Raw genomic sequence first — 11,617 nt, 5'->3', positions numbered from 1 at the left:
CCTTGCTTGTTCTTGAGCACGCAAGGCGCTCAAGACGGTGATTCTTGCTTAAAAAAGGGCTAAAGCACTCCAGCTTCGAAGCTGGAGTTTGCAACTTCAAAACTACAGGTTTTAGCCCTCCTGCTGGGTGGGTGCTTCCTTCGTCTATTGTATGTCTCGCTTGGCTTCGTCCCGAACCAAGGAGGCATGATGGCGGGCGCGTGCGTGTGCCGACTGCAGAGACTACAAGCCGACGCCGGAAGCGACTCACTTCTATTCTCGATTGGATATAGATGGGGAATCTCTATAGATCGTCTTTTTTCGACAACCTCTCTAAAACGCATACGAGAAAATTGCACTTCACGGCACGGCAAAAAAAAAGAGCTTCGCTCGGTTGGCCCTCCTAGGCTTCCGCCTACTTTCTCCTCTCTTAAGTCTACAACAAGTGGGAGAGGCAGGATTCGAACCTACGTAGAAAACCTTCAATAGATTTACAGTCTGTCGCTTTTGACCTCTCGGCCACTCTCCCCTTCCCGGGGATACGCCCTCCTCAAACAAAGGGTTCCTGAATAAGAAGGATGGCGGCCTTCGTTCTTAAGTTAATAAGAGCAGATGGAACTATTAGATTTGCTAGCGTTCCGGGAGAATAAATAAGGTCATTTAGTAAGTTCATAACAATTTATGTAAAGCAAGGGGCAAAGCTTCTACGACAGCTTCCCCCTCATTGCCATCGTCGGCCTTCCCCAGCTCCCCTCCTTCGTCGCTTCTGGCTAAGCATCTTTCGGCGGAGGAAAGGAGGCGACTAGTCGCTTCTGGCGAAGCAGCGAGTTCATGAGCAAGTGAATGAACGAGCAGCGAGTGAAGTGCAACAGTCGTAAGTAAGGCTCGCCATGTTCCTAAAAGGAGTGACCATATTTTCTTCCCTTCTACTGACACTGAGCGAGAAGCAAGCATAGGCAATAGTTTCCGTAGGGGTGGGGCGCAAGCAAGCGTTTTCAGGCTCCGCTAGCTAGCGTACTCTTCTGCTATCAATGAAACCGAAAGAAAAAACCAGTGCCCTTTCGTATAGATCGAGACGCCGTACTTTTTCTTTACTTCTTCCATACTAGGAAGAATGGAAGGAAATCCTTCGATAACACTTCTTCCTTATTTGAAGAAATGATATCCGACGCCCGTGGAAACTCTTTCATTTCAAAAAAGTTCTTCTTCTTAAGAAGCAAATAGCATTTCCTATTGATTTGTCCCCTGGACTATACCTATGTAGATTCGGAATTATCCGTCGCTACGCTGTTCCCAAGGACTAGCAAAATCGAAATAGCGAAAAATTCTTGGGTCATCTCAATGGGTTCAGAAACCACACGTTTCTCTGGATCATCATAGTGTACTTCCACATATCCACTCAGAGGAAAGTCTTTTCGTAATGGATTACCCTCGAAACCATAATCTATTGATATATGGCGTAAATCCGGATGATTGATGGAAGAAACACCAGACATATCCCATACTTCTCGCTCCCACCGGCCGGCTGATGGAAATAGACTGACTACCGGAGATATTCGTGTTACTTCGTCTGCACTTGTTTGTACACGAATGCGTGAGTTATACCGAGTACTCAGTAAATTATGGACAACTTCAAATCTGCGTTTTCGAGAGGGATGATCCACTCCGCAAATATCGATCGAAACTTGAACCCTTGTATTGGTATGCCATTTTAGAAAGCACAACAATGGAAATGGGTAGTCAGTATTGGTATAAGATCTATTCCCATGTTCCGATCTTTTCATTTTATGTACCCATTTCTTGGGTAAAATCTCCCAACTATATTGGAAAATGGATTGGTTATCCATAAATGAAAATAAAGAAAGCTTTATGTTGGTTCTGCTTCTTGCTCTAAGCAGAAAGACTTGTCGGAAATCGCCGGTTGGGTTGGTCCGACCAAGAAAGGCATGGGAGTGGAGAGGCAGAAGTGAAAGACTGGCTACCAATAAAGATCCAAAACTGCACACTTTATATAGTTCTGTATCCAGGATCGGCTGCATGCTCTAGTGTTGAATCGGGTATAGAACCCAGGATGCTTGGTTACAATTCTGAATCCGCTAAACCATCGCTCGGGGAAAAGTATTATACAGAGCATTAGTACTTATTCTGATCCTTTCCTTATATTTAGATTCTAATAGTTTATTTCAGTCGTATTCGTATCCTTACTGCGGTTTAGTAAGGGTAACAAATAAAAGTATGCAGGTTCTATTTTATTGTTCCGAGACATATGATGATAGCATTGAGAATGAGAAATCTTTGCAAAATGCACGTATTATTAAGGAGTTCTGGAACGATTACTACGCTAAGCTGTTGGATATTGACAAAACGAAAAAGACTTCTAATGTTGATATGTATCAGGATGATGTTAGAAAGTTGTTGATTAATGAAAAGAAGAATCAAAATGGTGTGTTTTCCGATACTGAATTAATAGATTTACAGAATCAAATTGCAAATTGCACAATGAAGTTCGATGAGGATAATCTATTTAAAGTAACTCCTAACATAGTAAAGTTCTTGATTAATAAAGATCAGCCTAACGCTAAGCAATATCTAAAGGGTTGCCTACCAAGTAGCTTACCTATGCTTAAGATGTGTGGTATCTATACGCTTGAGGCTATCATGATTCATGTACTAGGCTTGGTATTTAACACTCTTCAGGAATCATCCGCAGTTAAGGCAGCTAGATTTATAGATCAACTTAATTCAACTGTGCGAGAACAAGCAAGGTTTCTACAATACAAAGCACCAGGTAGTGGTAAGGTGGAAGCAGTACTCACTAGTAAGGTAGAATCAGTTAAGGATGTTGTTCAGCCCAAAGGTGCTAGCAAAAAAGAGAAAAAGAAAAAATTCAGTGTCATTATGATATCGGGAAATACTTGCTCCAATTCATGATTGAAAGAAATGTTCTACATATATCAACAGATAGGGGAGTAACAAAAGAAGATCCAGTGCTGGTTCTTAAGAAAGGTCAAGGGTATATAGAGAATTCTTGTTATGTTATGTGCAATTTGAACATAAATCTGCTCCCTATCAAACTCAATCTTCCGATGCTTTGCAAACCCTTGGATTGGCAACCAGCAGAGAGGGGGTCTGATCCTGATACATTATCGGATCTGATAGGAGGTTACTTATGCAAACCCATGGGGGATATCTAGAATCACTTTCGGCTATTAACTTCCCATGACTTAAACCACTTCTATATAAAGTTACATAAAAAAGAATACAAGCAGATGTGTGATATTTTGAATGGGCTTCAGTCTCGAGCGTTTGAAATAAACAAAAGGCTCTTGAGATTTCTGGAAAAGAATCGTCAATGTTTAGTTGAGTGTGGGCTTCTTTTACCAAATGCTCTAGCTCGCGTGAATCCGACAGAAGCCTCAGACATATTGAGGGAGTGCTACTTCAATAACGTCAAAGGTATTAATAATGCTTGTAGCTATAACATACTGTTAAATAAATTATTAAAACAGGTGCAGCAGGCTAGTTATGAAGATTTTGTAATAAGACTTGCGTGAGCATACGAAGGTTATCAATTCTATTTGCCAGCATTCATGGACTTCCGTGGTAGAATCTACCGTTCAGGTGTATTGCATTTTCATGAGCGTGATTTGTCAAAAAGTTTATTACTCTTTTCTGCCGATCATCCTCAACCTCAAGCACAAAACCACCTGTCGGAAAAAAAGAATCTCAGTCAACACTTAGCATGTGCTGCAGCCTTTAAGTATCCAAAGTTCTCGAACTTAGATGATGCCCTTAAATGGTATAACGGACACCAGACTGAAATGTTTACTTCGGACGAAAGTTTCATTCAATTTGCTGCGCAAGCTAGTGATCCATTTTTTTTCATAGACAAGATCCTTTCTCAGGATGAAGGAGTGAGTAATTATCATCAGGTTCCAGTGACCCAAGATGCGGGTGCGAGTGCATATCAAATTATGAGTTATCTCTTGCTTAACTTAGAAATGGGTAGGAGAACGAATCTTCTTCCATCTTAAGACGGTAAAATCCAAGATGTGTACATGTGCTTGCGGGATGAGCTTAATAAATTCTTGGATATCAGATTGAATAATGTTAGTAGTAGTAATTAGAAGAAAAAACTAATAGATTCTATGTTAACCAGAAAGTTCATCAAAGGATTGTTTATGCCATCTCCACAGGGGTCCGTCCGGTTCTTCCTCAAATGGGTTGCCTCAATCTTTATCAAAGTTTTGGTATCTAGCTTATCCAGCTACAGTATAGTATACTCCTTCCTTGCTCGATAGAGCTCTTTGAATCCGCTTCAACTAAATGCGTAAAATAGAGTAATTTCTTCAAAAGCCAGTTTCTTTCGAGAAGGCAGGAGGCCCATAGCGAGTTACAATAGTGCCAGTTCTTGTACGGAAGGCCGTAATTCCGGTAACCTCGACTGCTCTAAGAATGATCCGGGCTAGCCGGGCACATCACATCAAAGTTAGGTCATTTGTCAAAAACATGGCAAATAGCTCAGTTGGTTTGGTAAGGGACCTATTCTCTCACTTAAACCACTCCCATATTAGGTATTCTATCTCGTCTTAAAGTTCCCCCGCATTACCCATAACTTACCACATGTATCTCCGGAACTCAAATCGCAAAATGACAATGCTTTCGATAGTCTGTACTAAATTACTTTGTACGAATGCACATCTCGGCCGTCGGGTAGCTGATCACCATTTCAAAGTCTATATCCGTGGTTCAAGAAATGGAATTGCTATTCTCGATTCAGACAAGACACTGATTTGTTTACGAAACGCTCTTCATTTTATAGGATCTCCCAGTCATCAAAAAGGCCGTTCCTTCTTTTTAAAGACCAATCATTTATTTATTTATGAAATAACGGAAGAAATGGCGAGCTATTTAAGAAGCTATTTAAGAAATGTGAATTCTCATTGTTTCGATGATTCTCAATGGAAGATCGGGGCGTTTTTGACCAATTCTTTGCAAATAAAAAAAATCCGTTCAAGAAAGAAGAAGATCAATTTTGGGTTGAACCAACAACCTGATTGTGTGGTTATTCTGAATGCAGATAGAAAGTCTTCGGTCATACTGGAAGCTGATCGATCACAAATACCTATTCCATCCTTAGTTGATTCTACGATCCCATGGGAATCCTATAAAAGAATCACTTATCCCATCCTAGCGAATGATCCTATACAGTTCGTATATCTATTTCGTCATTCGATCATGAAAACAGTGATTCTTGAACAGAATGCGATTAGTAGAGAAGCGCAATCTCTCAGAGTCACTTTGAGTACGGGGAAGTCCGCAGGAGGGATGAGATCCGCCTGCTACTCCACCTCTTCTTCTTCCCCAATAGACGAAGAAGAAAATAGGGCCAAGGCGCTATTGGAGATGCGCAAAAAATATCCATCGGGAGATGGCGCTGACGCTAACGCTCGCAAGGCGGTTTTGCAGGCAATTTCTAAAAATACTTTTTTTTCGTTGAGCTCATAACCCGGTTTGGGCCGATTGACTCTGAGAGCGATCGAGGGGTCACGGGCTCACACCTTGCTTTTGCGCATAGGATCGAAGAGATCCTAGAATTTAATGGAAAGAGCAGCGGCTCTCTGAAAGACCTCATTGATCTTAAATTGGATTTGGAAGACGCCTCTAAAAGAGAGGAGATTCTACTTCCATATTTTTCCTCAAAAAAAGAGGCAAAGTCCTAGCGTGATACAAAAAGAAATAATGGGCAAGGGCGGGGAATGATAGGTTCATAGATGTGGAGTAATCAGTTCTTCATTTGAAGAGTTAGTTGGCTGGCCTACCGGCCCGCAGATGTAGAGAGGTTGCCCCCACCATCCTCTTGAACTGCGAAATCAAAGCGATTCCTGTTGATGGAAGAAAGGCTAATTTCGTTTGATCCGATCCGCCTATGCCAGTTCGAGTCTGGCGAGTCGCTATCATCTGTTGCCCTAACTTTTTCTATTAGCTCATCTTGTCCGTAGTGATATTTTGGAGAAGGAGCAATTACCGGAGTGAGAAAGGTAGAAAGAAGCAATCACGAAAGCTAGTGCTAGTTGTGGATTTTTGTACTAATCTTGTTTGTTCGGTAGCTCGCATCAGCAGCTTTAAAAGGAATAGAAAACGAGGCTTTTTCCACCACACCAGGGGCGGGCATTACGCTCAAGCAGGGGAAGTCAATTTGACTGCTGCTCGAGAACCTGTTTGAACAAGAAGAAGTAGCATGGCTCCAGCGGGGCAGAGCCAATTGGCTACGACATGGTGGCCGAAATACAAATTTTTTCCACCACTTTGCAATTGCAAGAAAAAAGAGGAATCTGATCAAGTACTTGATGAGCGATACTGGAGATCGAATAGAAGGTAATGACTTACTCGATGCACATATTTAGGGCTATTTCTCTCATCTGTTTAATACGCAATTCTCTTCGATAAGAAGGGTTCTCTTGTGTTCCAGGGTTGATTAAGCGTCTGGTGGAACAGGGATACATTGTGTGAGGCCAAATTGCCTGACGAATTGATGAATATGGCTCAATATAGACTGGTCCAGGTATACCGGTCAGTCTTGAGCCACCAGGATAGCCTTCCACATATCCTGTTCCTCCCTTGAGTGGTAACTCTTTTCTAACCTTAGAATCTTGAACCAATTTGCTCCAAAGACTCTGTCATTGAAAGGAGTCCATAGGTTGATAAAATAGGTTTTCATGAAAACCACACGTAGATAGAAAAGGTAAGAGTTACACGTGCCAGAAGCGAGGAATACCGCTCGGAAGCCCGATTGAACCTGTCCTCATTCACTGCTATCTCCATATATTGGATGCCAAGCTTGAAAGGGTAATGGTCCGAGAGGATGGGGCCGTAGTCTTCTATTACGCACGCTACGCAGACGATATGGTCTTCGGCTTACCGAGAGGGGATAAGTCCACGCGAGTCACCCAGGGTCTCAAAAAGGTCTTAGCTAGAGTCCTTAGGGAGCTCCTACAGGGCTTCACTTCTACTGAAATTTCCAGAAAACAACCAGGGAGGCTACAAATTATCGGCTTGCCCCTGTCTCTAAAAAGTGAAGGTCAGCTCCACGTGGGTATTCCATCCAAACGATGGGAGAAGAGGATGACACTTGTTCGTATTGAAAACCGGAGACGAAGGGAAAGAGGTTTGATTGGAACATGTTCTACAAGAACTCCTGTGTAGAACACGCCCGTATCTATTCTATGGGCTGGCTTCAGGCCAACCCTACTGCTGAAGTAGAAAGCATCATATTCCGGTTTTTCCAACACTTGATCAGGAACCGGGTGCAGAAATTCCTTGAAGAGAAGGGGATGCCTACAACCAATGCCTAAATAAAGGCATATGTCAAAAAGTGCAACTACTAATAGATTCAGTAAAGGAAGGCCCGGAACGGGCTGAGCTACTGCCTGAAATAGAAGAGGACGACTAGAGTAGAGGAGCCTAATTCCAATCCAAACAATTGACGAGGGAGTCTAATTATTTTTCCATTCTTGATTGTTTCAATTGCACTTTCTTCATTGGAGGGTTGCTCGGAAAGTGCGATAGTTACGGCGCTTGGAGTATACGGATTGAATTCTTCCTTCTTCTATAGGTCTTTCTGGGCGGCGAGGCGGAAAAAAGGTGTAGAGAGGGAGAAGGTACATAAAAAAAAGGATTTCTAAGGTAGAAAAGAGGCATCCACCAGTCATTGAGAACAGCTAATCCCGGAATTAGCAGGCCGGTATGCGAAGAGAATTCGGTATTGAATCCGCCAGGCCAGGTGAAGAAAATTCCAATATGGGTGGATTACCTTTTTCTGAAGGATAAGTCTCTGGGACTGACTGAACTGAATGTATAGCGTCAAGATAAGAAGCACGGTAGTCGAAGATGTACCTTGTGGGGTGGGGTACGAGTAGACCAGACCAATGATGAAAAGCATAGATACGAGCATGGCCTCCCTGTCTCAAAAGCAGGCCGCCAAGGGTGCTCGCATGAAGCATTTCTCACTCATAAATAATTAGTTATCACAAATTTAGAAACATGCTCTGATTTCTCTTATCGAATTTCATTCAGATTTTCCAGTATTCGGAGTTGCTTGGGAAAAGGTCTAGTCAGGGTCGGTTATGTTCGGAGTTTCGGGTTGATCGGAAAAAAACACCCTAATTAAGACTTTTGTATAGTTTGTGTCAACCTGAGTTTGGTTAAGTGCCCGCCCGCCTAGATAGATACATAAGTGTCAGTTTGAATGAAGTCAAGTGTAAACCGTGTCAACAACGAGAAATTGAAGTGTAAATCTGGATGGTTTGAAGTGGAAACCTTAACATGCAAAAGTGTCTACCTCATTAGAAAAGCAAGTATCTACCGGCGATATATTCATTCGAGTGTCAACCGGCGTCAACCAGTTGTCAAACTCCAAATATTTCGTTCGTAGGGGCATGAAGAAGTTGCTAAACCGGTTGTAAAGTGGCTCTGATAAAAACCATCATTGCTTTATTTTTTACTTTTCATCTAGTAACGTGCATGAATGGATATGGTGGGTAAGATTTGAAAACGTTTGACATCAACCGGGCTCTACTTTGCTTTTACTTTACTTCACTTGCCAGGTCATTGTTGTCGATATTGAGGTGAGGACTCTCTCTTTATTCTCGTTTTATTTCTCACTAAATGATCTAACAAACGCATGATTTGATTACTAAATATTGAGTCATTGAACGAATATTCGAGTAAATTCACCTTTTTCTATGAAAGCAAGGATTGGGCTGGGTTGCTTATTCGTCATCACGGAGCAACCCGGTACCTTTTCTTAGGCGAGCGACTGAGACGAGAGCTTTCAATTATGCCGTTTTGGTCAAATCCCAGGGCTCTTTCTGATTTGATTAAATACTTCTATGTTGTATGATAATAGAAAGTCAAGATCTCACTCGCTTTTTCTGCTTTGTATTCTCGGCTGTTGCCTTTTTCCACATCGATTGCTATAGGAGTTCCATCCTCAACCTATGTATGCTCAAAGAACTGGATCACGGAACTCTCAGCCCTTCGCCCCAAGGCTACGAAAACGTTTCTACTCCCTTTCCCTTCCCAACGTCATATCTTTCTTCGACAAGAAGGAAAGATCACTCTCTATCTAAATGATAGAACCACTGGCACGGTACCTTTCACATTGGTAAGTCAAATCCTGGTGAAGACATCATGAGCAATGACACGACGACATCATCTCCACTTCGTAGCCCATCGGTCTTCATTCATTGAAGCCAGGGCATTGACTGACTTTCAGCGATCGCTATAAGAAAGACATAAAAAAAGTTCTCCTAAACCTGTTCCTTTCCGTTACTACTACTTGGAATTGGAAGTCTAGGAGCAGGACTAACCTTTTTCTTTCATTTAAATAAAGTCGAGATGTAGCTTTCTCTGTCTCAATAAATTATTCCACCTCCATTCATTGGAGAACAAAGCGTTATCTGATTAGATCCTTGCTTCAAACTCAACCGAATCAAGTTTCCAAAATAGATGTGGAAGAGGCAAAGGGAAGAGCGGGGTTGCCGAATTGTTTCTCAGAGCCGGACGAAACATCTATCTCTATTTACAATACCCTTACCCCCAAGAAAACTTTGTCGAAAAAGGTTGTCACCGTAATAGGGATTGCACCTCAACATGGCAGCCCTCAATTCTGCCAATTGTGTGTGACTTGTACTCTTCTAGGCTTCCTCTTTGCCTCAAGTGATTAAACTCATCAACTACACCAACCACATTTCTTACCTCAAACCTCTCTACAATCTCTTGAATTCACTCTTGCCAAGATACTTGTCCCCTATTCACTAAGAAACTATTGTACCAGCTTTCAGCTCTCCCCCTAAGGTGCATAGCCGAAAGTTCTACCTTGTACCAATCCGTAACTTGGTACACCGAAAATTAATGTTCACACTTTTGTATCCAAGACCTGGCCCCTTCAAATATTGGAAAATAAACTCTAGGAGGTTGATGTATCTGCTGCCCATATTGATATTGATTTTGCGGCCTTTGTTCTTGCAGGTATTGGTACGGGTCATGCTATTGAGTTGGAAGCGGTTGGTTAAGGTAAGTATATATTGGCACTTCTGGTTTCATGGAATTTCCAGCATAGGGCAAAAGTATTGGTTGGGAAAATTGGATATTTGGTATTGAATTGGGTCTTGGTTGTGGTGGTGGAGGTGCAGGATTAGGTCTAATATTATCATGTTTTGAGCTGTGAGGAAGGCCATAGGTGGCTGGAAACAAGTGTTCGTGCCAAGGTTTTGAGGGGGATAGAGAGGGTTATTTTTGTGATTGGGTCTTTTAGTTGCTTTGCTACTAGAGGTCTAGGTGGTCAGGGGTTTAAAGGTCTGGAATAGGTGTGAGTGGTGGTCGTATTCAGTACCAACGGTACGGTAATTGGAGGTTCAGGCGGTTCAGGCCTAGGATAAGAGCTAGAGGCTTGTTGAGGGGTAGCCATGGTTTCAGCTTCACTGGCAACAGCTGGTAGGGACATTTGTTGTGGTGTTCTAGGAAAATGAACCATATTGCCCCTAGTTGTGTTAATCGAGCTATGCTCTTCTTCAACGCTCCGCGCCTTCCAAAAAGTAGTTTTGTTGCTTGCGCTTTAATTTAGGAGTTTCAACTTAACTAGCATATGTGCATTTGGGTTGTTGGCATATGTCGGCTACATACTGGATGCTTTTCCATCATTGTTCGACTTGCACAGAAACAATGGGTCCCTTCTGGTTTATTTTTCTCCCTCCAAGTTTGTTCTTCCCTGTAATGTGTGTCAACTCAACAAGAGTGAGCACACCCTTCCTGCTGGTCTTCTTCAACCTTTGTCTGTTCCATTACAACCTGGGTCTTCTATTTCAATGGATTTTCTTGAGGCACTCCCCAAGTTTTATGGTTATAGCTCAATACTTGTGGTCGTGGACCGTTTCACTGGCTCATTTCATTCCTCTATCTCACCCTTTTAGCTGTATACCCTATCTTGTATCCAGTAGTAAGTCTACTCTTCTTACCCCCTCTCCTCTACCTTTTGTGGCCCATCTATTAGCTTTTTGACCATCTTTGAGTCATAGCGAGACGGCTCTATCTCTTTTCACAAGTACAGCCGTAAGTACAGTTGAGGGCGTCAACGATCAACAGTACTGAGCTACGGAAAGTCTATCGAATTATAGCTACGGAAAGTCTATTGAAAGGACCTAATCAAAGGCTACTACAGCTATAACTGACCCGCCTATGGAATCTATTGGCTCGGCTGAACCGACATGAAATGAAAGAGAGGAAGGCGGAAGCTATTGGCAAATAGAGGGGGGATGTTCTCCGTGTCTTTTAGCCCTCACTAGATGACAACTTGCTTACTTTTCACTTCTTCTTAAGCTTGGCAGACTAGTTCCTGACTGACTTGATAGTGCGATGAGCTTACTTGCTCTAGTTCTATCCTCAGGATTTACTTACCTGAGTACCTAGCACCGAGGATCGATGTAATTTACTTTCAAAAAGATGCTGTTGATGCTAACACGCATATAAATAGATGTTCCCCACTGCTTGCTTCTCTTACCCGAATGGGGTTATATGCCTTAGTGAAACTCAGGGTAAAGTGGCAGAGGTATGACCTCGGGAAGAAAGAAAGATCGGG

At 42.4% G+C, this 11,617-nt stretch overlaps 2 pseudogenes; one reads left to right on the top strand and one right to left on the bottom strand.

Annotated features, from left to right (window-relative positions):
• Positions 1-1,251: 1,251 nt before the first annotated feature.
• Positions 1,252-3,167, bottom strand: LOC141021482 (NADH dehydrogenase [ubiquinone] iron-sulfur protein 3-like; annotated as a pseudogene).
• Positions 3,168-4,153: 986 nt separating this feature from the next.
• LOC141021228 (small ribosomal subunit protein uS2m-like) lies at positions 4,154-5,739 on the top strand (annotated as a pseudogene).
• The last annotated feature ends 5,878 nt before the right edge of the window (positions 5,740-11,617 follow it).

This window comes from Aegilops tauschii, chromosome 4 (genome assembly GCF_002575655.3).
Source record: "Aegilops tauschii subsp. strangulata cultivar AL8/78 chromosome 4, Aet v6.0, whole genome shotgun sequence".
NCBI lineage: Eukaryota > Viridiplantae > Streptophyta > Magnoliopsida > Poales > Poaceae > Aegilops > Aegilops tauschii.
Note: the sequence above shows the minus strand (reverse complement) of the source record. Positions and strands in the feature narration are given on the sequence as shown.